At 36.7% G+C, this 27,757-nt stretch overlaps 1 protein-coding gene across 2 annotated transcripts in view; it reads right to left on the bottom strand.

Moving 5' to 3' along the window:
- Positions 1-27,757, bottom strand: part of RALYL (RALY RNA binding protein like) — an 881,748-nt gene extending 853,991 nt beyond the window's left edge. Inside the window, exon 1 of one of the 2 annotated variants that reach the window (XM_082434029.1) lies at positions 1,434-27,757. The gene's annotated coding sequence lies outside the window, so the exon portion shown is untranslated. The remainder of the gene's footprint in view (positions 1-1,433) is intronic. The other variant, XM_082434030.1, reaches the window with a different exon arrangement.

Below are 27,757 nucleotides of genomic sequence, written 5' to 3'. Positions count from 1 at the left end.
GATTTAAAAAACACAAAATGTTGCAAGGGGCTTTTTAAATGTTTTTGCTGGCTGTTTAAACCATACGAAAGACTGCATTTTAGCTGAGTGCTCACCACAGCAATAAAATCAAAATTTACAGCTATGTTACATAATATTTGTGTCAAATCTTTGAACTATGCCCTTCAGGATATCAAGTCTGGTGTATACATGCAACAGGAATTTCTAAACAGAGAAAAGCTACCCTGGGTACAAAAGTAACTCACACTGCTACTTCCAAAGACCTCTGAAATGAGAGAGTGCATTGTGAATTTAGAAATATATAGCTTTCTAAATATTGCAATAAATTTTAATCTTCTGCAGATAAATGATCACTTGCACTCCTCTTTCACCACAAAGAGTAAAGAAATACAGGCATAAAACTTCATTCCACCAACTGAGCTTGCAGACTTAAATATTTGCTTGAAAATCCATAGTGTATGTTATTAACATGTTTGTTATGGGCCCTTTTGTATATTGGATTTAGTTTTTATGCCTAGTTTTATAACCTAGAAGAAAACTTAACCTGAGAAGTAAAAGTTATTTCACTTGCCTTATATTTATTTTAACAGAATCCAAATTATACAAAGCTTCAGAATCAAATCTTTTAAATAATGGCCTCTAGACAACACAAAATTTATTTGGCGATCAAGTTTTCCAGGAGATTCTGTCACTGTGTTAAATACAGAAAAGGCTTTTTATTACCAACTACTCCAAAAAGTAGTACCAGATTACACTGGAAACGTAACAGGACAATCAAAAAATATCATAAACTCCATAGAATACATTCAGCACTGAGTACTGTGCAATGCTATCAACACACCGAAATCTATTACCACCATCACCAACACCTAGTCCTGTCCTGTGGCCGGTTCTAAGGGGAAAAAACCTTTGTAACAACCATGAAGTGGTTAAAAAGAGGGAAAACACATTGTCCCTTTAACACTCAACCTTATGGGTGTAGTCTCATTCATGCAAACTAACAGTTTCGTCCTCAACATTATACCCAACTGACCATCACAGAAAGTAACTATCTCCCCCACCCTGGAAGGCGCCAGGCACTTAAAACCAAAGCAACACAACAGGGAAAGAAAAAATCCAAAGACGGCACCGCTAAAAAGACAAACCCTTCGGAACCAGCAAAACAGGCTGGGAAAGACCTACTGCGTTGTTTACTCAATGCAAACAGGAGGAGCGGGAGTTGAGCTTGCGGGGGCTGCTGCCATCCTCAGGGATCTGGAAAGGTCTCGAGCTCCCGGGCCCCGTGGCTAGACACCAGCCCCTTCGGAAGATGCCGCCCCTGCCGCTTCTCTCCCCCAGTCTCCCGGGCGCACGTAGGGGCCGCCCCGGCCGGCCCGAGCCACATCCTCGACCCTCGCCCCTGCTGCTCTGCAAGTGGCCCTCGGAGAACTTACAGGGCCCGCCGGCTGCCGCGTCCCCGGCCGGCGACGCCCGGGGCGCAAGACGCCGCCCGCTGCGGAGACGACCTGGGAGCAGCCGAGGGAGGGACGGTATTTTGCGCACATCCAAAAACCAGCCCGAGGCCGGGAACTGACTTTGGCTTCCCCTAGCTACCGGCACGGCTTTCCCCACCCCGGGCTCGGACACTGCCCGGAGCCGCGAGCGCCCACACACGCGCACAAGCACACAAAACACACACACGCACATACACACACAGAGATTTCTTTGCCAGGACCAGTGTTGCCATTACAAACCCGGGAAACGCCTCCAAGGGGACCAAGTACCTGCTCTCTGCGAGCTGCTCAGCTGTTCACTTCATCCTCCGTTGACAAGGAAACCAAACCGCACTTCATTTTTTTTTTTTTTTTCCAGAAAAACCTTCCACTGCCATCATTTGAAAATTGATTTACGGGAAGGGGAGGGGGAGGAAGAAAGGATAATATAGATATAGATATCAGGATATCTTTCATAAAATTATCTCGGTTTTTAAAAAAAGTCAGATGTGCAAAAGTCATAGTTAATTTAAAGGAGGAAAAAAGTATTCGCTTAAAAATAATCCCAGTAACCAGCTGCAAGAAAAGTTTCATGTTATCAATGGGTATCAAAAACAGGAGGGAAAAAAACGAATTTGTTCTCCCCGGCTTCCAAAAAGGGCACAAAAATAGAAAATTCATGTCTTTGCTCAGTGGTTTGTACCAGTATTGCAAAACCACAAACTTGTAAACACTGCCGTAAAATCCCACCTATACAAAAATCTTATCAGAAAAAGAGTATGCCAAAAAAAGAGAAACACGCTTTTTATTTTTACAAAGGAAAAAAAAATAGGCACCATACTTCACATCGCTTTTTCCTTCAAACCAGTTGCATATCTTGCTGGACTTGGGAGTCGCTCCCAGCGGGCACAGTCGCCGCGGACTCCCAGACACAGCGCCTTGTCTACAGAACCATCGCATGCTAGAAAAACTTGGATTCAGGAAAAGGCTCAAAACCATGCTCCTCCAGCTTTCCCAAATATAAACAGTAATCAAAGAAGTGGAAAAAAAAAAGAAGAAAAACAAAAAACAAAAACAAAAAAGGGACAAAAAAAAAAAAAGAATAGGACAAGAATGCCACTGAGAAGGTACTCACCGAGAGGGAGTAAAATGTTGGAATAAAAATGAGATTTAGGATAAAATACAGTATGGCGGTGGAAGAAGGAATGAAGCGCGTTTTTTTCTCTCAGTCTCTGCCTCAGGCACTGACACGTGACTCGCAGCCAGGCTGACTTGCAGGCAGCCAGGAAGGACCGAGGCTGCGAGGGGGGAAGCCCACGGAGCCCAACTCCAGCAGACGAGGCGGCGGCGGCGGCGGCGGGGAGCCCGGCGCCTGCGAGCGGCAGCACCAGGGGCGGCAGCAGCTGCAGCTCCCGGCGAGGCTGCCTCCGCTGTGAGCCCAGACGAGCAGGTGCCCCTCACGCTGAGGCTGAGCACACGCACACGCACACGCAAGACAGGCAGGGCGCCGGCGAGAGGGGGAGCCGAGCGGGGCTGGGCTGGAGGCGCGCAGCTGCCGCTGGTACTGCTGCTGTTGCTGCTGCTACTGCTGAGGCTGCTGCCGCGGCCGCCGCCTCCGATGGGGAGCGCGTGTTCTGGGGCAGCTCGGGGGATGCTGATCAAACGCCTGGGAGGAAGTGAACAACTTGCTGCTCACCTCAAACTTGTTGTTGCTTGCCACTTCCTTGTGTATTCATCTATTTTTCATCTCAACGTAGTTACCTGGGGAGAGATCCCATCCCTTTCTCTCCCGAAGTTTCACTATTAAAGCCCAACTGAACTCAGTCGTTTTTTCCCCCCTGATTTCCCATTTCTCATCCCTGCTAAACTGCCTTGGCCTCTGCCATTCCCTCCCCCTAGATCTGCGCTTCCCCCTCGCGGTTCTCAGGGAACCTGGCTCAGCGCGCTACGGGGGGCGTTGTCACGGGCAAAGCCACCGTCAATCTTTATTGCCAACAGAACCCACAGCATCTCTTTTGCCGTCGTCAGACAGGAATGTTTGCAGTTTGTAAGACAAAACAAAATCTTTCATTTAGGCAACCTGGTCCAGGGTTTCTTTCTTCAGGTTGCAAAGCGATGGGCGGGGGCGGGGGTGTCGTTAATTTATTCATTCTTGGACCAGGCATTGTTTGTTTTGTCTGCGTGGGCGCGCGTGCTTCCAAGCTCCTCTGGAAGGTCCCTGATCCATGGCAAGAGGCTCCTGCCAGACTCTTCCCCAAGTTGTAGGCTGGGGCTGGAAGTCAAAGGAGAGGTGCCAGGGAAACAAGTGAGTCCATTGTGTAAGTGCTCCCTGGGAGAGAGTGAGCACTTGGCGGTCGAGAGGGGGAGACGTGCACCGGGAGTAAGGCGACGGCGCAGCCCGCGAGAGCCCAGGTGGCTGAGCTGTGGATTGTGAAGGTGAGGGTGAGAGAGGGACTACTCCACCTAGCATCTGGTTAGGATGCCTATCGCTTGAACAAAGATTCCATCGGCCAATCGCTGGTTGCAGTGGAATTCCTCTATTGCTTCCTGTTAAAGAATCAGTTTTCTGGGAGCTTGAACACATCTATTTTTCTTCATTTTTGTGCAATACTAATATCAGGACCGTTTCCCTGTGCTGCTTTGAATCTGGGTTGTGTAGAATTAATTGGCATCGCTATGTTTGAGAATGAGCAATTGACACAGTTCTGCAGTTCACAGGTTTCTGCCCCTGATCTTTATCTCAATGTTTCCAATGTTGACATTTAAGATAAAATGCCTCCACCAGACATGATCTAGCCTGGACAATTCTGAAAATTAAGTACACATCCACTATAGAGATCTTCAACAGCAAAGATATTTCTCAAGCATTCTGGTTCAGCATTTATTGACCAAATAAAGTATTAATCCCAATTTAAATAAAAGAGATTTAAAATAACCATTAAAATATCATTAAATATTTATTTTGGTGAATTGCCAACTCTATACCCACTTATTATACTTACTTTAAAGTGAGATTTGCTGATTAGAAATACTGACTGAGAAAGATGAATGCATCAAAGTGGATCTGGTAATTTTGGAAGCCTTGTTGAGTTCCATTCAGAAATGACAGGATTTTAAGCTGGATAGTATAGATCAAATATTGTGCTTTTCACTTGTAAAATACATGGGGCTTCTTTAAAAAAAAAAAAAAAAAAGATCTCTCCAAATGTGGTCTTTTTCTTCTCTGAGTCAGGAATTAATTCTTCCCTACCATAAAACCCTTAGTTTGCTAAATTTTCCAAAATTTTCCTCCCATGTCAAAAAATATCTGATTCTAATCATTTAATAAGAAAATATTGTTTAATGCATTTTTTTTACAGCAGTATTGAGAAACTCCACTTTAAAAATGAGTTTTGAACCCTTCAATTAGCTTGGGCAATGCCTGGGTTTTAAAGAGTTATTCAAGAAAAACTTTGAAAAACAAGCTGTTTAGAATTACACTGCAGTAATGGCTGTCAGCCAATCACAGTGATTGCCAGGCTTTTATTATTCAATAAAATGACTCCCCTTTATGTTAAATTCAGTTCTGCTGAAGAAAAAACGAGACGTCAATATCCTCCCTGACTTTTCCCATTACTTATGTAATGACAGTAAGGTGCTCAAAATATTCCATTTATTTTATTTCCAGTTTGCCATTTTTATCTTTTAAGTTGCATCACCATATTAAAACCAAGAGTAAACAAAATTAGACCAAGGGAACTAGTATTTACTGAGCATAGCCTCTCATTTAGTTCTTGTTACTGCTGTATGACATTGATTCTATTATACTCATTTTACAGATTAGGAAAATAAAGTCAGAGGATTTAAGTAATTTGTCAAGCATTCCATTGTTAGTATTAGAGGTGGAATTGAACTAAATTTTTATCCGGTTTTAGAGCTAGAATAAAGTATTTCCAAAAAATACATGAAAGATACTAAATATTTTCAAATACTGCTACTGATGCCAATTAATAAATGCATGATATTCTAATTAATTAAGTAGATCTAAAATAAATTTGTGGGAATTGATTTGGCTATATTATTCCCAAATTAGTAGCACACATATTTTCATACACTTTTTTGATTCCATAAAACACATGGAGAAGGAAATGAAATTTCCTCAAAAGCAGAGATTAAGGGGTTAATTTTTTCTTTAGCAAAGATCTGTACAAAAAATATGGTCATGAACTTCCTGGTCACATCCTCAGGAGTTAATGATAGAGACTTTTTAAAGCAAAGTTGCAGTTGTGAACTGTGCCCTTTTATATCCATTCTGAAGTAAGCTATGGAAGATTCATAATTGAAAAGTATACTAAAAAGTATACTAAATTTACAATAAGACAGACAAATAATGATGATTAAGGAAAAATCTATTTTGAAATCTATGCTACATGATCTCAATGTTTTTCCATTAGAAAATATTGAAATATATGAATCATATATGCATACATATATTTTACATATGAATATACACTTAGAAATTATGTGCTACAATATCATGGATTCAATGCACACTTTTACATCCAATGCCCTCAAATCATTTTCTTCTGTTTTGCTTGATAATTTTTTCATAATTTACTGATTTTAATTTTTGATTAAGTTTATTTTTTTTCCATTATATTTCCAATCCCTGCCTATGAACATACTTCACTTATGTGTCTCTTTCAAGTTTGAATGGTTTCCTTTACTTTTTCCAGTACTTCTATTGGAGGAACTGCAAATACCAAAACTCATCAAATAATTTGTACATATTATCAAAGAAAGTGTTAGAAGATATGAAAATAAACAGTAGCAATGTATATGGCATGAGTAAAATAAGGAAGAAAGAACTATCAAAATTTCTGTGTAATTTAATTTTTAATATATATTTTATTCTTCATATATTTTGTGGAATCCAAAAAAACAGATGTGTAGAAAAATACATATCAAAATTTCTTATGATTTATGTACACTCATAACTATTTCCATATAAAATTAATAAAATATGCTAAGAAAATTAATTTAAAACAAATTAATGTGTCTATTAATTAATATTCTTACTTTGAATGTGTTTATTTTGCATTAAACAGATTGAGTGTAGTTCTGTGATAAAGTGACCTCCAGCAAAAGTGACAGTGTGTACACAAGAAAGCCCTGATGAGCTTCCTGATAAATACACTTTAGGCACAGAGAGGAAAAAGAGCAGCACATGACATGTTCAGTGTTCTGCACCATTTGTTATTATTCATTGATTATTGATGTGACAATCATGCATTCTAAAGAGGATATAAAATATATCAGTTTTTAAATTTAGAAGCTATGAATTTATCGATGATATCTCTTTAGATTTGAAGAGTTAAAGATGAAAATGTGGTAATCCTAGAGCCAGGAATGTGCCTCTGAAAAGGTACTAAAGATTTAAAATATTAAGTTAATTTTAAAACACTCTATTATGTATTAATATAATATAAGCATTCAGGGAACCTGAAGGGAACAAAAAAGAAGGGGAATTTATGCAAAACAAAACAAAATGCAAGTGAGAAACATCATAAAGGGTAAATATGTGCCATTTAATGACTGCTTACTATGTTTTAGTTGCTTGACATATATACTGTCTTAAAATCTTCATAATTGAAACTGAGATTCTAAATGACTCTGCTCAGGGACACTGGACTAAACAAATGGAACAGAAGAGCTTTTGTTACTTTTCTAGCAATGGGAAAAGTAACTTTAATGACAAAGTGCTATCACTACAGCTAAGAAACTGAGAAAGTGATAGTGCGTGGAGGGCAGGAGGGGAGGAGAATACAGAGGACAAAGAGGGATGTGGAGGGGGATGAATAGAAAGAAAGGAGGAGAGGAAGCAAGGACAGAGGAGAGAAGGAGGGAGGAAGGGAAATTGTGAGACCAAGAGCATTGGGTGGGGGACCTGGAAAATCTCCCCCAAAATACATGAGAAATGTAAGACAAGTGCAAACACTGGACAGATTTGGGTCACACAGAAGAGTCCTAAAAGACATGTGACAAAAAGTATATTAGAAAAATATTGCAGACTTTACAGTATGTTTCTTTGGTGAAATTAAATGTTGCCTGAAAATTCCAGAAAACAGTCTTGCTGAGGTTAACAAAACTGTACACCGGAGGAAGTAAGATTTTTAAAAAGAGAGAGAGAGAAAACCAGAAAGAGCCATCTTCATCTGTGTTTAAAAATCAAGAGATTGATTTATCCTATGACCCAGACTGGCAACAGAAGACAGTATGGTTTCATTGGAAAAATAATTTTGCCTAAAGAGAAAAATCTTGAAGATGTATGAGAAAAAAAATGGACATTTTATTGTCTGTCCACAAGATCTTAAATTCAGAGTTATGAAGTAGCTCCTTTATGTAGAGTGATATAGTTGTGTAGCTATAGGTATGATTCTCCCGTTGATTTTTTAATCTTTGTTTACTTGTAATTTTTAAAACATGTGTCTTAGAGATGATCTGGATTTTAAGTATCAATATTAATTTAATAAAACTGTACTTTTTTTTTTCTTTGAGGTAAAGGTTATTCACTTGTTGTTTGTTAAAGGATTATAGCATTCAAGAGATGAAAGCATGAGATTTGTTGGTTATTATTAACCAGCTCCTGTCAATAAGAGGCACTTTTAATTTCTATGAAATTTAGTAAGTTATTTATTTTTATTAACATAAAGCTTACATTTGAAAACAATATTTTTCTAGAAATGAGATGAAGAGTTTTCACAAGCCAGATAAGTATAATAAAATAATTTTATGCTGACAAATTATGTGACAACATACACTGTAAGCCTCTTACTCCAGAGTTGGACACCTAAATAATCAGTATTTGCTCATGAACATTTTTCGTACTAACAAATGTGTGAATAGACGTTTGGTTAAAAAATGATTATAGGAAATAATTAAATCTAATTTGTGGCATGTATAGATCTGTATTTTCCAGATTCTTTTTTTGGTCTCATTGAAACAATATGTTGTTTTTATATAATTTTTCTGTTTTATATTCTTAATTTCCTCTGATATTCTCTACTCCCTTTTTTTCTATCATCTCAGAACTTGGACCTCTTTTATCTTCCTATACATATTCAGATTGTGTATGTGGGGAGGGGATAGAACATAGTAATACATTAATTCCTTGATTTTTACTTTATTTAATTAATGGAAATATTTGGTAATAGCTAATGTGCTAGTAGACATTTGGTAAAAAAAAATGATTTTAGGGAATAGTCAATTATGTATGTGATATCTATATGTCTGTATTCCCCAGATTCCTTTTTTCCCTTATGGATATCTCCCTCCTCAGTGTAGAGAGAGGTCAAACATGTTAAGATTTGAAAAGATCACAGTCCTTGTCTGCTTGGCTTCTGGTAGTAAATTATTTGTTATTTTATTCATCTAAAACTCCAGAGAAAAGAATAACGAGGATCAAACACAGGCTTTCCAAATAAAAGTATAATGAACTACTAGTAGGCCACTGGGCAAATATGAATGTTTCAAACTACAAACTTATAAATACATGAACATTCCAGTTAAGCTTCACATCACAGGAAAGTAGCTCACCATTCATTATAAGTACTCACATGTTCTTGCATGAGTGCCAATTTCAGATGCATTTATCTTTACAAATTACAGAAAATCAAACGTAGGGCTTTTCTCTATTGTCACATAACTATAAAAAGATTTCATTAAAATTTGATACACATCATTTTTTGCTTGTTTTCAAGAAGAATTGGTAAGTAATTTTTTTTAAATAAAAATAAACTTAAACAGAATGTTCTATTAGTAGTCCCTAAATCAACTGTATTCAAAGCCCAGGAGATTTAAAAAAATGTATATATTCCAGACAAAATGTAATATTTAAACTTGATACTTATTTTTCTTACAAACAATCTGTATTTTTTTGTTATTTGTACAAACAAAGATATAACATGATTTAAAGCTTATAAGAATAAATCAAAAAACATTCTTCAGACATTTACTGGAGGCACAATTAATTGAAAAGGCCATTATCAAAATATTATAGTACACTAAATGAAAGTTTGCAAAGAGAAAACAAAGATAGGAAATTTAAATTTAAATTTCCCATTAAGATTACATTCCTTTTTGCAGAGGAGGAGAGATTTGGTCGATATCATTTTGTCAAAAAGAAATGCATCTCCTAATTTTCGTCCAGCAACCTTCTCTGTTGTTTGATAAAATGTTCCTAGAATTGAGTATAGTTACCAATAAAGCTAAAATCTCTTCTATTCAGGATAAGGACATTAATTAGAGTCCTGAAGCATAATACCTCATAATTATATGCTAATTTAAATGTTATATATAATGTATTTTTATCATCATCAACCACAAAATCCAGTGGCTATGACAATGAATTGACAAGTGTAACATTTAAGTAGATAAACAGATTAGGGAGGTAGATAGACTATTAAAACCTATACAATTTCCTTACTCATATCCTACAAGCCATGTACAATTTAAATAATGATTATAAAGACATTCATTTGTTATTATGAAATAAATTTATTCTGTGTTAGAGAAATGCTCCTTTGGTACACTAAAGTATGTGACTATTTGCAGTTATCCAGCAATATGTAGAATTATTTTTCAACCTATTCAAGCAAGGTTGGGGATGCATAATGGGGAAAATCTGACGGAATAATCTCAGAGCTGAAACTTTGTTAACGTGACTGTGAAAATGTACAAAGAAATGCATGCTTCAGTTCTCTTCTCCAGGAAACACTTACAATATGGATCATAAAAGACATTCAAAAATTCAGACTTGGATTTCTTTATTCAAGAGTCAAATTTAACTAAGATGGAATCAAAGCATGTCATATGTAAAGATTCTCAAATCAGACTACAATATTTAAATTCAATAAAATATTTGTTTATTGATCCTATTTCATTCTTTTTCAATTTTTTAAAAAGCATGATTTTGTTTGATAAAACAAAATATCTTCAAGAGTTGCAGAGAAACCAATGTACCAGGTACCTGGCATCAGTTTCTTTAACAAGGGATTACATTTCTCTCTGTACCTTTGTTCTCATTGACTGATCAAGGAAATACACAAATTCACCAGGAAGGATTAACTTTATTCTAATGCTAAGATCTCAAAGGATTTTATTCCATATATCTTTGTAATGATTCTCCTGTAAAAAATACTGAATCATCTTCAAATAAATATTTTATATTGTCCTTCTATAAAAATTAAGGACCTAACATTAATTTTTACCTTGGTGAAGGCATTTCTGCAGGATTCTGTTTTCTTTCTATGCTCTAACCATGCAGGGTTAGGTTTTTGAGAATGTAGAGTCATGGACAGTTCATGTGTTCCTTACACATTCTTAAATATCAGATTTTCAAGCAAGCGTTTCCCAAGTACTAGATCATAGTCAAATCATGGTTGAATTATTTGACAAGTGCCTAAAGTGCTGATGGAGGCTGTTGCTGAATAGATATCCATATGCTTTAGATACCAGGCGTTCAGGCAGCAGAAATGATATTCTCTGTTAGAATCCAGGGCCTGATATGTATATTTCACTGAGGTGGAGAACCAAGACACTTCTCCAAAGTGGTGTGATGAAGGGCAGATTCCCATATATAGGTACAACTTTTTTGCTTTTAAAAAAGCACTGAATAATTTGGCTCTGCATTCTATGAAGATCCAGAATCCTGCCAAGGGGAAGAAACAAAAAAGATGAACAAGGGCCTGAACCTTTTTAGGGACAATTAGTTCAATATGCAGCCCAAACAAAAAACAGCTCTGATGTTGAACAGACCTGCGTTCTTAGGGATCTGCCAGGATGTTGAGCTTAAAAGCATTCCCAGAAGTATCCAAGTCCATGTGCTTATTGAATGAGACTACTTATCATTATCCTTTTGACAGTGCAAGATGCTTGTTCCAAATAGCCATTCAATAATATTATGAAACTTTTATTTCTGATAGTAATTACCTAAGACTAGATTGCTTTTGTAGATGCTGCTGATTTGCTATCAGATGCTAATAAAATGCCAGGGAGCAAAAATTTTCAGAGGCATGGGTACCATCATTTATTTATTTATTCATTTATTTATTTGCTCATCCATGAGTTTCTTTCACTCATGGAACTGAACATTATTTCAGACATGCAATGCTCTCTACACTGTGCTCAATGCTGGGAAGACAAAGATAGAAGAAGCAAGTTACTATACCCAATGCACTCCTCTAGATGAAGGATCTCCAATTGCTGCTGTATGGCCATTTACAGATTCTGCCTGTGCTTGATCTCTTTCTATCTCTCTTTCTGTCTTTGGTGCATTTTTCTTTACACCTTCACTGTTCTCTTCTCTCCCAGCACTTAATCTTATATCCTACATATGGTTACAGCCAAGCTAGAGCTTATAGGATAATCTGGAGTTTTAAAAGGTAAGATGAAGTATAGAGAAGGCAGGTGAGGACAGGTGAGGGAGAGGGAGAAGAGAATAAAGAGTGAAGGGAAGAAGATGTCTGTGAAAAATCCAAGTGAAAATCTCCATTGCATAATTGGAAATATTTATCTGGAGCTCAGGAGAGTGATCTAACCAGAGCTAATAAATATGGATAAAATCAGTTAAAGTTATAATGACCATATGGCATAGATACACAGAGAGGTGATATGATTTACCCATGGTTACACACCATTCTGTAGAGCCAGAATTCACACTCAGACAGTGTTACTTCCAGCTCTGAACAAGCTCCCAACATTTAAGAATGCAAAGGAACTGTCAGAATGCAATGGAAGCTAAGAGAGTTTCAAGAAGGCGAGAGTGGTCAAGAGAGGAAAATGTTGCTAAGTGTTCAAGGGAGAGAAGTGATTTTGTACTGAAACAAATGATGTGAAGAAAAGCACTGGAAAGATTCTAAAAATATCTAATTGGTGAGAACTGTGTAATCTGAACATCACAGCTGCAGAAGAGTTTGTTACTGCTCTCCATGCTTGAGAGAAAAACCTCACCAGAGTTGTTGGAGGAGGTCTTCAAGGGTACGTGACCACCAGGTGACCCACAAGCTGGAGGCTTCTCACCCCCACGCCCCCTTTGTAATGTACGTTCCACCCACTGTTCACACATCAAAAGCCTTTTCAAGGAGGAAGCCTTGAGAGAACAATCTGTACTGTATACATGACTGAACTCCATTAAAGCCTCTATATAAACATTTAAGATTCTGGTGTGCAGGTGCAGACATCTACTAGTCTTGCAGCCGCCCCAGAACAAGCCTCGCATGTAAATTCCTGGCTTTCTTTGGACTCTACTTGCCCTTCGTGTTCTGGGGGTGGGAGTGGAGGAGTTTTGAATTTCATCCAGGAAGCTCCTGAGTTTGGGAACCAACAAGTGTGGTAAGAATGTCACTAGAGAGGTGTTTAGAAGTGAGTTGAGATTACTTTGCTACTTTTACAGAGCAAAGGCTCACTGCCAGACTCACATAGAAGCCAATACTATGGCTCCAGCTTTTGAGAAAAGAATGAGCTTTTTTTTTTTTTTCATTTTTGGCTGCGTTGGCTCTTCGTTACTGTGTGCGGGCTTTTCTCTAGTTGCCGCGAGCGGGTGCTGCTCTTCCTTGCGGTGCGCGGGCTTCTCATTGCGGCGGCTTCTCTTGTTGCGGAGCACGGGCTCTAGGCACGCGGGCTTCAGTAGCTGTGGCACGCAGACTCTAGAGCGCAGGCTCCGTAGTTGTGGCGCACAGGCTTAGTTGCTCCGCGGCATGTGAGCTCTTCCAGGACCAGGTCTCGAACCCGTGTCCTATGCATTGGCAGGTGGATTCTCAACCACTGCGCCACCAGGGAAGCCCAAAGAGTGAGCTTTATTTCGAGGAGACAGGCAGCAAGGCTCTCAAATCTGTCTCCTGGATCCAGGGTTCAGGGCAAAATTTAAGGGGTTAGGGGCAGAAGCTGATTGGTGACCTCAAATCAGTAATCAAACTACTTCCGCTGCTGGAAGCTAGATTTTCCATACTGAAAGACCTCTTTGTAGGGGGGCTCTGGTGGCAACATTTCTAACTGAGTTCTATAGACTGAAGGTTCTTGGTTCCTGGGCCATCCAGGTTTGGAAAATGAGCAGTGTGGTCTCCATAAAATAACTCAAGGTTTGATTAATCAACAACTTATTTAAGGAGGCAAAGCCAGTTTAAGTTGGTCAATGTTTTAAGTGCTGTTTCACTACCAGATTTTGGACAATTGAGAAGAAAAGAGAAAAGATAATCTGATGCCACCTATTTCCTGGAAGAACAGAGGTATCATGGTTTAAAAAAAAAAAAAAGGCAGCGGGATAAGTTGGTGTTGGGACTAGTGTTGGAAAAATTTATTAAGTTAGTTTGGGGACATACTATGCTAGAAGTGACAGCAAGCTACACAAATGGAACTACTCACGGGGTAATAAGAAAAATGTGCTTTTTGTAATCTAAATTTCCCAGTTGTTTCTTCAGTCTTGAGAGTAATTGCCATGGATTTTGAGAGCAGAAGCTCTTTGAATGGATGAGCCTCCAAAGGAAATACCTGGAGAGATCAGAGGGACTAAATTTTCAGAAGTCTAAGTTAAAGAGCAAAGTAAAAGAAGGGAGCAAAAGGGCTGGCATTGAGTGAACAGATAAGAAGAGTTACTGACTGGAGGAGGGAGAGGAGATGGGAGATGGTAGAGCTGAAGGATCGTCAGCAATAGGAGATGGAGAGCAAGCTGCAATTTCACTCACGCCTTACTTTATTGGACATGCGAACACAAGTTCACAACTTTGAAAGTTCACAACTTGAAGGTTCATATGTAGGGGAACTTACTGTACTGTAAATGAAAGAGACTGTTATCTTTCATGTTAACTCAGTTTATGTAAAGTGTGGGAGGACATAATATATCTAGGAATTTAAGATGCATTAATGATCCATTCAGGGCTCTAGTGGTGGTGTATGAGTATAGATGCTAAGTGTCAGAGGAATAGGCTTGTTTTTTTAATGCCCCAATTTCCTGCTATACAAATATCTAGGAGCATTAAAAAGATGACATGCGGATATCTGCTACATATATTGTTAATACTGCCTATGTTTAGAGTGTGGACAAGTGACGAGGAATAATAATTAGAGTGAAGCAGTTTTAAACAGGTTCAGGAAGAATTAGCCATAAGGAAGATACTGCTGAGATGCTTATGAAAGCCATGGAGTTGTCTCTTGTGATGTGCTTTGTCAGGCAGAACTAATTATCTGTGGATGATAAGAGAAAATATGGTGAAAAACAGCAGCCATTTCCCATAGCGGGAGTATCCATTTAAAACCCAACAACTCCCTGAACCATGAGATAATTGAAACAGTACCAAAGCTGGCATGAATAACAAGGCCTGTACTATCTTTCTCAGAAAGTGGTGGAGGCAGGCAGTGAAAATATCTTCAAACACATTTTAGAGAAATTAAATTTCATTTAAATTTACCAACATTACCCAATTAGAATAAGAAGAGAGTTATTAAATACACCCAAACTAAGGCTTTCTTACCAGAAAATTAACTTAGCTTGCAGAACTTTGCAGGTGGCATAATCTGATATATCATATGTTTTGGTTTTAACACAAAAACAAACTTTAAAGATTTGTTTAGATTGCCTTTGACTATATATTCAGCAACCAAAATTAACACTAAGTGTCTTAATGAATGTTTGTGCCAAATTAAAAGAGATAACACCTGAGAAAACTTAATATTCTACCCAACTTTCAGAATCTCTATCAATAAGGAAGTTATTTTTGTACCTGGATTCAGTTAATGACAGCAAGAATGATTTACAGGTGTGAATGCTGCCAATTCTCTCATACACTGTTCTTCTTTAACACCCCAGTTTTCCAGGGCTGGGACATTGTCTCAAGAAGTCCTCAAGGACCCAATGTCTTCTATGGGTCTTTTATACTATGCTGAGACTGTGGCTTTCTTTATCCTGGTACCAAAATGGCTGCTTCTACTCCAGGCATCATATCTGCCTTCTAGTCAAAAGGAAGGAGAGAAGGTCAAAAGGCAAAAAGGTAAGGAAAGCCAGGAAAGTGACTATGTTTAACTAGCACTTTAAGAAAATCAGAGTTTGTTAACAAAGAAGAGACTAGGTATTATTAAGGCAACCATAGTGTTCGCAAATATACAAATCTGTTACCAGATACTGAGAGAAATAAAAGAACAGGGATTCTGTGCCTTTTAGAATTTTAAACTATATTTATTGGTGTGTAGCACAAGAACTGCAATAGTAGCACTAATGTTTGTTTATTCAATAACCAAATGGTCTGAAAGTTGCAGAAAATTTGAGTAAAGAAATTTTTTAAAATTCAACAAAATTGTTAAAAGCATTTTTTGAGTCAAACATGAAATAAGAAAGGTGAATAAAAATGGATATTTGAACTTTACCAATATATTTTCTCTCTGTTTTATATTAGTTTCCCATTACCAAGGATAATCACAAGTTAATTATAAATGAAAACTCTGGTAAGGTAGATTATTTATCAAAATTTAAAAAATGATAGGAAATTTCTAATGTGACTAATTATTAGAAAAAATTAAGATTTTTTTCCTGTAAATTTAAAATAATGATGAGATACGTGTAAGGTTTTTTGTGTCTTGTTTTAAATGTTCATTACTTTGTTCCTGCTGAATTCCCAAAGTGGGATATAAGTTATAGTGAACTGCATTGCTATTCATGTATTCCTTTCTTTACCACTGCCTATCTCTGCATCTCTTCAAATAGGCAGCATGTTCTCTGAGTTTATAATGATACCAATAGTCAGTGTAAATGTAAGCTGCAAGTAGCAGTATAAAACCAACTTAAAATCAGTAGGTTTCATGAATCGCTCTTAAATGAAATTTCTCTAAAAAAGAAGAATGTACATGCTAAGGAAAGACTGAACTTATTAGAATATTTGCAAACAGTAATAATATTGGCATGTTAAAGAACTACATTCGTTAGAGTATAAAATTATTGATGATGACTAACATTGTAATTAGAATATAGCGGCTCACATAATTTTATAAAACAAGTAGATATATATACCGTTTTCAAATATGATGCTCATTTATCAAAAGAGAAAAGTATTTCCACCCCCTGTCAGCAGAAACTAATTGTCAACATATATAAGGTAAAATATATGGATATAAAAGGATTATTATAAACATTCCTGCTTTATGAAGAAATAATAAAATTGTCTTATGAAAAAAAAATCTTTTTAGTCAGAAAAGTCACATTTTCAATCCAATCATTGAAAAATAACACAGGTTTTGTAATTCAACTGTTACACATAATGTCTATGTACAAACTTTAAACAAAATTTCTATATTTTAGTAGGCTAATATTTATAATCTATCATACTTTCTATAGTATTTGCATTATGATGCTAAAAATTAGTCAGATATCAAAAGTTATTAAAATCAAGGACATAAATTATGTGGACACCATTTTTTACATACCTTATTCTCAAATCGGAGCCATAAGGACATTACAAAACAATGAACACAAAAAAGTATTTTTTGTGCTCGTCTAAATGAGAACTACTGTAAAGCTGTAATTTGGTTTTGGCTTTTAGGTATTTGTAATACATAGCAGCCAAAACTAATTTCATACACACACACGTAATTTTCATACACACACTTAAGAGGAACACCTTGGCAGAAGAATGTAGAATATTCTCCTTATATGCAAAGGAAGGTTCCCTAACTGATGTGAACTGAAAAATAAAACTGATTGAGTGGTTGCCCAGAAAGGGAACATAGCAAAAAAGGTTAGTTTCTGTGTAGTTAGGAAAGCCTCTAAAGTACAGAAAGAAAATTCCTTCCTGAGGGGAAGAAGAGTGACTAAAGGTTTTTAATTTTGTTTTGTTTGATTTGAAAAAAAAAAAGTGTTGGAGAGATGGATCCAGTGTGATTTTGAAAAGGAATGGGTAACATGATCTTTCAGTGAAACTGAAGTTTGGTGAATTGTATATTTAGAAGTTATACTATGAAAAGGAACATATGCCCCTTTTTAAACAACAAAATTAACTGATAAGTAAATTTTAAGGAACTGCTTGATTGACATTTGGGAATTTGGGAGGTGAAATGAACTGAAGTCTGGGATAAGCCATCACAAATGCATCAGCATAATAACTGAACAGAATAGTCTAGCTTGGAAGTCAACCCTTAAAACAGGTAATTTCCCAGTATCTCTTTCCTTGTCTTAAGAAGCTTTATTCCTTGTCTTTTTAATCCAAAATATAGATATTTTTAAAAGGTTCAAATTCAATTAAAATCATGTTCTAATGCTGCCCTCTTATCATATAAGCAAACAGCAATTTTTTCTTTTGCTGAATCCATTACACTTACAGTCTGGCTGACTTCCACAATATTGTTTGGAAATTCGTAACCCACAGTTATAAGTAAATGTGTTGATCTTTACTTTGGAGTATGCTTCATAGAGTTCCCTATGTACGATGCAGCTCAATTACAAGCCAATGCCTACAAAGTGAAACACCTGCCCTCATGACTTCTAATTCCTGTCTCACGTTTAAAAACAGTGTGTTCTCAGTCCAAATTGTCTCAACAGTACAGCAGGTCTGTTGCAGATAGCGTCCATCCACATGGGCCTCTTGGACTACATTTCAGCTACTCCAGGCATTATTGCAATTTCTTTCAGTTGCCCCCAAGGCACTCCTAAGTGAATTCTATCAATGCCACGTAGCCTGCACTTTAAGTCCCAAACATACTCTTGAAATTTGTTGAAAATCCACTCAGACATTTTAACACTATGCAAAAATAGTAAAAAAAAAAAATTATTTTCTGTGTACCACTCATTTTGGATATATACTGCATTGTTTTATTTACCTCCTTACTTAACAATATGTGTCCCTGTGTGATGGTATGTGTGTGTATATGAAAGAGAGGGAGAGAGAGAGAAACAGAGATTCTTATCTTTCTAATCGGATTCTAAAGTCATTGAGAGCAGATGAGTACTATATACCCTAATTGTGTCACACACAATATTGGTGGATAGAATAAAAAATAAACCTATATACTAGTTGGCAGTAAGCTGAGTGATGATGTCTATGGGATATTGGAATTAATCTATGGCATTATTTCTGTATTCCTTAAACCTCTGGTGCATGTGCTCACACACTTCATTAGTTATTTAAATACTTGCTAAGGCATAAATCATACTCACTAATGGAAAATACACTTGGGTTGTACATGAATGTCCACCTTTAAACAGAATGATATTGGAAGTGGCTGCCAGAATTGGAATTCTGTTAGTCACATGCTTTGCACAGAACTGGAATAAATGCTTGTTGAATAAATATTTGGGGTGAGTGAGTGATCCTTCAGGGACAGATGTAAGGGATCCATCATGTGGAATTGGCCTGATGTTGTTGGTGAAAGCAGTTCAGCGTCTTAAAGACCTCAGCAGCAACTCTGTTTTGCTGGTACATAGAATAGCAGTTCTTACCTCTTTGATTTTCTGTCAGAGCAGGGAGAGGGCTGTTCAAATGCTTGCAGCACTCCCCAGGGTTGCCAGGTTGCTAACTGCAGGCACAGCTTTAATCCTCTTCTCAAGAAAGTGCACTGCCGTAGACATGAGTCAAACAGACACTGTTTTATGGATATGTTAGAAAATTTAATTTATCAAACTTGTAAATCATTCACGTATTTCAGTTCCTTATTAGTAGTAGCAAATTGTCTGTAGCCTCAAAAAATGAGTATATTACATCAAAACCTTGCTACCCAGCAGTTAAGGATAACTGCATAAAGAAACAGCATTGCATTTTGATCATTAGTTTTTCCTTAAAGTGCTATTATATTGATTCTTAGATCACTCTTCTGTCATGATAAGCATGATAACTTCCTTCTTGATGTGTATTTTTGGAATTCATTTTTCAGTCATTTCACTAGACCGTGAGAGACCTCTTCTCAAGTCTTTTGTTGCTCCGGCACCTGCCACAGTGCTAATAAAAACTTGGAGTATAGGTGTGGTCAAGATGTTTTATTTGTATGTGCTTTTATTTGGTGTCAGACTTGTGCCAAGTGCTCCAACAGTAATAATGACATAAACACAAGACCCCCTTTTTTTACCTGCCTGATTGTGTAAGTAATATATGATAAACAGAGGAATGATAGAGTCTGATTAGTATTTGTAACAAATCCTTGTGACCTCAGGTTGGAGGGTGGTTTTAAGGAGGCAAGACTGAAGACAGTGAGATGTCAGTAGTTCATGTGACAGTTGGTAAAGACTAGAACTAGACTGGAACTAAGGAAGCTGAAGCAATCAAAAAGAGGGAGAGGATTTGATAGTCTTTCATGAGGTAAAATGAACAGGACTTGATTGTTGAGTTGGAGGCAGAATGAGAGAAGAGACTAGGATAATTCTAGTGACCGGAGGCTGGCTGGGTAGACGGTGGTGGTATTAATGGAGATTATGAGAAGGATAACCCATTTGGTGAGGGAACGATGGTGAATTCAGTTTTGCGATGTCTGGCTTGAGGCGCCTGTGGAATTCTTTTATTTATGCTCATCAGGCAGTTGGAGTCTTTAGTTGAGGGAAAGGTCAGAGTTTGGGAGCCAGCAATATACAGGGTGTAGTGTAAGACATGAAAATAGATGAAATCACTCAAATAGCATGTAGAATGGGAACTGCAGGAATTGTGGATAAAAAATACCAGCATTTGAGGGGCAGGCACAGAATAATCTGAAATAATAGATAGGAACCGAAGTTCTCAGTCCCTGGTGAATGAAGGAAGTCTAGATTTTCAAAAGTGACTAGTCCACACAGCATGCAAATCTTGGTTCCTAATACCTTTCTCTAATAAAAGGAACCAAGACTCCTTAGAGAAATAGCTGAATTTAGGGCTAGGGCAGGGAATACACAAGTGATCCTGGGGCATCTTGTAGTGCCAGAAAGTAAGGAAGTGCTAACACGCACATACACATACAATCCACAACACATTGATGAGGTTAAGTCAAAGGGACAGAGAAGTCAACAGAAAAACTCCCAAAGATGGCCAAAGATGGAATAATTTGAGCAACAAGTAGTATCAGTATCGAATTATAATCCTGAGTATAAAATATCCACAAACCCATATGGAATTGAATCATTGAGTATACAGATAAATGAAGGCAAATGGACAAATCTCCCATATTAATTCCAAATAATTTATGTAGATACACTGTGCTCAAGGAAGGAGAATATAAATCTCCACTCCTTAAATGTAGGCTATATGTGCCATCTTCCTTCTAAAAAGTATAATATGGAAAGGGGCCAAATGGTAGTTTTGCAGTGGAGAAAACTTACAACCACTAACCTAGACCAGTGATCAAGGTGAACATTAACAGTGATGTCATATTGAAAGAATGTACCATTTTTATGATGTGATGAGAATGACACCTTGCCTGTGCTCTTCTTCTCCATAATTCTTAACTACAGTCTAACCATGAGAAAAACTCCAATTGTGATACATCCTGTGACATATCTGACCAGTACTGCCCCAAACTGTTAAGGTCATCAAAAATAAGGACAATCCTTAACAAGGAAAGGATGAACAGTGGTAATACATTTAATGCAATGTGAAGAGTACATAGCAACAAGCAAGTGCTCAAAAATCCGAACTTTTCTTCGCCTCTCCTCTTTTCCTCCCCTTTCTTCTTGTGAAACTTTAACAAATGGAAACCTTTTGTGTACATAGTATGTATATATTTGCTTATTTGAAAATTCAAGACTGAAGCCTTCCTAAGCATTTCTCTTGACTTCATATCTGTGTAACCCTCTCCTAGCATATCTTTATTTATTCTTGCTACATTTTATCTATAGATTAAATCAGGAAAACTGGAAAATGAAATCGCATCTGTAATAACAAATTTGAGATAGTCTCAAATAGAAAAATTTCTTATAACTTCCAAGGAGTAGAGATAAATCAAAGCAATTGAGAATGGTTACAGCCTTAGAACGGTCCCACCCATGAGATGTGGTGTGTGGCAGAGATTAACTCCTAATCTTATAAAGAGTGATCCTTCCTGGATTTCCTGGACAAAATCTTTTTAGCTATAATCTCTCCCTTAAGATCACCCTCCCCTTTTAAGAAGTGATTATTCCAGGAGAATAAATACAGGGAGGTGAGGTCAGCTATATATCTTGTAAAATACTTGTCTGGAGCAAAGGTCTTGGTGTCTTGTGATATGGAAACCCTGGGAAGCAGGCAAAATGTGACTTGATCATCCCTTTACCTTCTTTATTTCAACTCTTAGTGATTTTGTATATCATTTGCTTTTTATGCTTGCCTATATAGGCAATGAAAGCCTGTCATTGAATCTTAGCACTCAGATCTGCTTTTCCTCAACTGGCTCCATATACTCTACCCACTTTCACTATCAACAGCAAATTTATCTTTCTTTGATCTCATTCCTTCATACTTTCTATTTTGTTATTATGTTACTAGTCCTTCTGCCAGGCAACGGATTTAGTAGAAGTCTACAAAGAGTGTTATAAGTAAAAGGGAATTTGTAACCATTAGTCAGTAGATAAAAGTGGTAATTTCATGTATGTGTTGAAAATTTTCAGCTCCAGGTCAGAGCACAAAAGTGGCTTCTAGGTAGGTTTCTGGAAATGCCTATAATGGAAATGAGATGTCCATTATGAAAAATTGTACACATACAGTCGTCCCTCAATATCTGTGTGGGATTGGTTCCAGGACTCTGCAAAATCCATTTTGATTAAGTTCCATAGTTGGTGTTCCACATCCTCAGGTTCAACCAACCACAGATATTGTAGCACAGTACTGTAATGTTTACATTGAAAAAAATCGCTTATAAATGGACCCGCACAGTTCAAACCTGCGTTGTTCAAGGGTCGACTGTATGTTCATATATATATACACACACACACATATGATCCTCTCTTCTGTATGTGGTATGTGTATTTTTGCTTATTTGAAGATTTAAGGCTGAAGCCTTCTAAAACATTTCTCATAACTTCATATCTATGTAATTATGTATATATGTAAGATATGTAAAATACATGTAAAATTTTTTCTTGCTAAGCAGATTTCTTGAATGAATTCAGGATGATTATTTTTATTTTTTTAAAGTTTTTTTTAACGTGGACCATTTTCAAAGTCTTTACTGAATTTGTTACAATATTGCTTCTGTTTTATATTTTGTTTTTTTGGCCACAGGGCATGTGGGATCCTAGCTCCCCGACCAAGGATTGAACCCACACCCCTTGCATTGGAAAGTGAAGTCTTAACCACTGGACTGCCAGGGAAGTCCCCAGGACGATTCTTAAAAACCAAAAGCAATGCGATTCAAACCTTAACATTTTTAGAATCACACAGAGAAATACAGAATTTTTTTGTGAGATTTTCTGCAAACAATGTAGACCATTTGAACAATTTGTGGTGATAGTTCTCTCCATTTGCAAGGTTTGCTCGCATTCCCCATATTCTAATTATAAATCAACAAAAATAGATGCAGCAGCATGTTGTGGACATAGCACTAAAATTGCAGGTAATTTAGTCAAAGGAGAATGAGTGCTAAGCAGAAAGTACTCACCATATCCCATTAGAACTCCACAAGTTCAAAGTCAATGCTAGGTATCTAGGCCATCCAAGAACAAGATCACTAGTATTAATTAGAATGGTAAAGGGCAAGTGGCTATACCAAAAAGACTGAAAAAAATACAGTGGTTTAACTGAGATGGAAGTTTATTTCCCTTTCACCTAAGCATGTTTAGGTTGGTGGGTATGTCATCTTCACAAGATCATTGTTTTTTTCTCAGTTTGGTTTGTCCATTCAGCACCACTGTCCTAATCTTCTGAGTCTATTGTGTATTTCTGACACTTCTGTGTTCCAGCTCAGAGGAAAGGAAAAAGACAGGAAGATGCAAGCAATTTCCTTTAAACAAGAGAGGCATGCTTTGTGCTCATGTCCCATTGGTGAGAACCTGATAACGTGGCCACAGTGTAAATGCTGAACTTTGCTTAATAAGATTAATAGCTGGTTTGTGGCTTTCAGCTTAAGGAATTGAATACAGTGAAAATAACGATGTCTATCCCATATGTTTTTTGAGAAATACACAAAATAAAATCATGTCTCCTTATCAAGGCATATAATAATCATTCACTAAATATCAGGCATCTTCCTTTCTCCAGATGATTCGGTTAGACCTAGTGATTTAGGATTTCTTTGGCGAATTCATGATCTGCAGTGTCTGCTGAAGATACAAAAACTCAAAGTCCCTATGGGCCTCAAGAGAACACTATGTATAAGTAAGTCAGGATTGATAAGCAAGGGCTTCACTGAACAATAAAATCATTTTCTGCTTTTTGGAAAATCATTCTACCCTATGTGGGATTAAGATTTAATCTCTAATTGAAGAGGAATATATTATTTCAGCTAAATATTTTGGATTAGACAATGTGGTTCCAGATTCCCAAAGCTCAGGATCCCTATATGGTAAAAAGTCCTAGAAAATGCTGCACATCACCTGACACCTGCCTGGCATGTTCCTCTAATGTTACTTAAGTGCTCATAGATTTACCACTCACAGTATTTAAAAGAAATGCTCTGTGATTTGGTTTTTAGCCTTACCTCCTACATATTTCATGGCATTTCATTTGTCCTAATGTGACATACTGCAATAAGCTTGCCTGAATAAAATAGACAAGTTTTCCACTGTGATTCTGAAAAAGGTGAAAAAGCCCTCCTTTTCAACGTTTGTTTCATTGTTGAGTGCTTTGGAAGATGCCATGGTCATAACTATTACATAAATCCCTTGGGAGATCATGGTCAACACTGAAAGAGTTCAAATTCTAGAAATGTGATTATTTACTGTCTAAAGATTTCAAAAGAAAACATGGCTGGAAGACGTGTTCTATGTTTAGTCTATAAAATTACAATAGTAAATTTAACATGATCAGAAAATGAAATGTTCTTCACATTTCTGCATTCTCTGGCTAAGATTTGCATTTGGAGGACCTGAAGCATGGGAATAACCTATGAGTCAGTCATTGGAAGCCAATATACTCAGACATCATGATGGATAATCTAGAATCATGAGTAAAGATACAACCAGCATTAAGTGAATGGTATTAGGAAATTGTAGAGGCAAGAAGGCCTAAATTATTTCAGTATAAACAGGTTCCAAAAGCAATGACATTACAAGTAATAATAGTGTTGCTACTTTTTTCTCATGGTGGGAGATATGAAATTAGCTAGTAATGAAACATTTGACAATAAATAACAGGAAGAAATGCTTTCTAGACATAAACAAATGCCTGAACACAAGGAAGGATCTTCACATGCAGTGATTGAAGGACCAACAAATATGTAGTCCTATTTTCTCTACCCACTAGTCTAAATATTTATTGATACATAGTTATATCTCATATAGACCCATGAGTTTTGTATTACGCATCTTAATTAAATTAACTATACTGGCAGGAACCCACAAAAGTATTTTCCCAGGGTCCTGCACATACTTTGGGAGACACTGCCCTCTAAAATATTGAGAGATAGAGAAAAGAGATCTTAAGATATTTGTTTCTTGCGGTTTTTTTGTGGGTTTTTTAATATTATGAAAGGATTTTTCTTTTGGTATCCCTTGGAGACACTTCAGGCATGATTTAAATTGTTTTTCCTCATGTTAGGCCAGTATCTTTTTACAAGCAACAACTATTTCACAAATGAGAACATTCAGACAGAAAAAGTGATAATATAAGGATTACTAGTAACAAAGAGTGGAACTGAAGTTTGTGTCAAGGTGTGTCTGACTCCACCACACAGCACATCTTGTTGTTCCTATGATGAGGGGCTATTACAGGCTCTGAAGTTCTGGAGATAGTAGCACTTAGAATCATCACTCCTTTCACTTTCCTGTGGTATCAAAGCAATCTCACATTCATTATATTCCTTAAATAAATATTCTTCACTAATACAGAATAAAATCACTAGGATCATTAAATCAAATCTTCTCAGCAGTTGTCTTACAATCAATAAGCATTTGCTTGCTGTAGGTTTGATTGAGTGCACATGATCTGTAGAGTCAGACCACTGCCACAAAATGACATAACTAAGTTCCTCTGCAAATATTCAGGACTAGAGGTTAGATACATTTCTCTCGCCTCAAGTTTCTGATTCCATAGGGAAGCCTGACTATATAGGTATCTATTGACCTTTCTTTGTATCACCTTAACTTCAACATAGGCAGTACCTGCCAGAGTTTCTTGCCCATATATGATTTAATAAATACATATTGAATGAGTGAATGAATGAATGAACAAATGAAATAACTATCTGAATACTTTTAATACTCTGAATTGAGGTGACATGACACTTTATTGAGTAATTTTCATATCCTATGCTTATGTGCCAGATATTATCAAACAATTAAATATACATTTTAAAGTTAATATTTTGACAGAACTGTCAAGATTCAGTAGAAAGTAATTAGTAAAAGTATGTTATTATGGCATATAAAATTATAAAATTGTTATTCACAAGAAAGTATGTAGCTTAGATATATGGATCAAAATGTTTGAAGCATAAATAATCAAATTCCTCTGATATGACTATATCATTGCTCAAAGATCAGATAAAAACTATTCTGAGGAGAAAATCAAGCCCAAGAAAATCTTGTAGATACTATATTGTTTATGTATAAAAATAATTGAATTAGTAATATATTCTTTTTTGTGGTAAGTGCTTAACAATTGATAAAGCAAAATCTAAAAACCATGCAATCTAATGTTAATTCTACTAGAAAAAGAATAGTTTTTTTTATCAAACTGGGTTTATTCCAGAGAAACCAGCTTCTGGGGATGTTGGGATGTGGCTTTCATATGTTAATGAATAGTTTTACTTTGCAGAGTTGTTGGTGGGTAGTCAGGGAGCAAGGAGAAAACCCTCGTTGATCCCTAACATAAACTGATCAATGGGAAAGCACAATAAGCTTGCAGCAGTGAGCACATTGTTTCTATCAGTATTGATGATCTAATTTATAATAAAAAGAGAATGCCTTTGGTGTTATCAAAGGTTGTATTCCTCCTAGAATAAGTAGGGAGGAGGGAATAGAGGAAATCAACTCTGTGCAAGAGGTTTGTGCTTAGAAGTTGGTCAAATAAAACACATGCTCAATTCAGTCTGTATATCTTTAGACCAGAGTTATTCCGAGCCACAGTGGTAAAATTGAGAGGCATTGGCCACACTCAACAGTTAATATCCACAGGTCCTTTAGAAACATTCTATTTTATTTCAACGCCTCCTATACAGAGACCAGAGTAATGTTTATCACCCATTAGTCATTCATATAAAATATTCAATGAATGAATTGATTAATTGATGGATAAAGCATTTGGCAACTGGCACCATAAGGATAACTTTATTGATTTATTTATACTTTTCAACCTTTAGAATATTAATTATCTAGAATGCTTAGGTAGATGCCTAATTGAAATGATAAAAATGTTCATTTAGCTTTTTAATTTCTTGAAATTATTTTGATATATTTCCTCTTTCTCTTTGTATATTTCTTCAGATTTTATAAAGGTCAAATATATAATCAAGAAATTGAAAATAATTCCTGGCTAATAACTAAAGAGTCTTCCTGCTGTACCAAACATTGGTAGTGAATGAATTATTTATATCACCTGATTTAAATGCCATCCTGATAACAGATACATATTTTCTCAATTAACTAGTTCTGGAGGAATAACATTGAAAACCAAATTTTCTCCCAACCCAGAAGAGTTCTTCATAAAAGTAGTAGAAAAAGAAAACAGCTTTATTATTAAACAAGCATTCAATCCAAAAATAATGCACATGAAAAATAATCTGCTAAGAGATTGCAAAGGCAGAAAGAAATCTCACTCTTTTATATAGCCAAGCAGATACAACCTGTTCCATACAAGTTCTTCAAGATAAATAATACTAGTCCCCAGGTAAGAGGATTTGACCACACCAATTGTCATGCGTAGTCCTTCCTAGATGCACCTGGTAATTGCAGTGACTATTCTTATTAGCAACTGGCTTTATCCAAAGGAGTACAAAATTCTCACATCTTTACGAAAGGAGTTTTGCTAGTTGGAGCAAGGTGCCTGCCAAAGTTAGCCTCCTACCCTCCCATAGAAAGTGGGAGATAGGGGTGCTGTCTTCTTTGACATTTACATTTCAAAGAGATGGCTAGCAAGGCCTTAAGAAAGACATTCTTGGTTCATAAAGTTGACAAAAGGCCTATATAGTTTCAAAAGGAATTATACACACTTACTTAGAAGACAAGAAAAAGTACTTAGAAG

Source organism: Balaenoptera physalus (genome assembly GCF_965194825.1).
Source record: "Balaenoptera physalus genome assembly, chromosome: 17".
Lineage (NCBI taxonomy): Eukaryota > Metazoa > Chordata > Mammalia > Artiodactyla > Balaenopteridae > Balaenoptera > Balaenoptera physalus.
This window is presented reverse-complemented; position numbering and strand designations above follow the sequence as displayed.